The sequence below is a fragment of the Octopus sinensis genome, linkage group LG8, assembly GCF_006345805.1.
Source record: "Octopus sinensis linkage group LG8, ASM634580v1, whole genome shotgun sequence".
Lineage (NCBI taxonomy): Eukaryota > Metazoa > Mollusca > Cephalopoda > Octopoda > Octopodidae > Octopus > Octopus sinensis.
The window spans coordinates 11,306,906-11,307,127 of record NC_043004.1 but is presented as its reverse complement, the minus strand read 5'-3'; positions in this window follow the sequence as shown (position 1 = coordinate 11,307,127).

Sequence of the window (222 nt, the reverse complement as noted above, 5' to 3'; positions counted from 1 at the left end):
CAATAGCTATTAAAATAAAATTTAAACAGTAAGATTCGTCAGTATCGGGATCCGTCCTACAGGCGACAACAGCTGTTCGATTTTGTCAAGACATCGGACAAGCGCATGCAGAACGGTTTCATTACACTCGGATAGGCCCGTCAGACAGGCCTTCCGTTCTCTCTGAGCTTGTCACGAACTAGCAGAATGTCTCCAGTAACGCTACCAGGCCATGGATTTCTG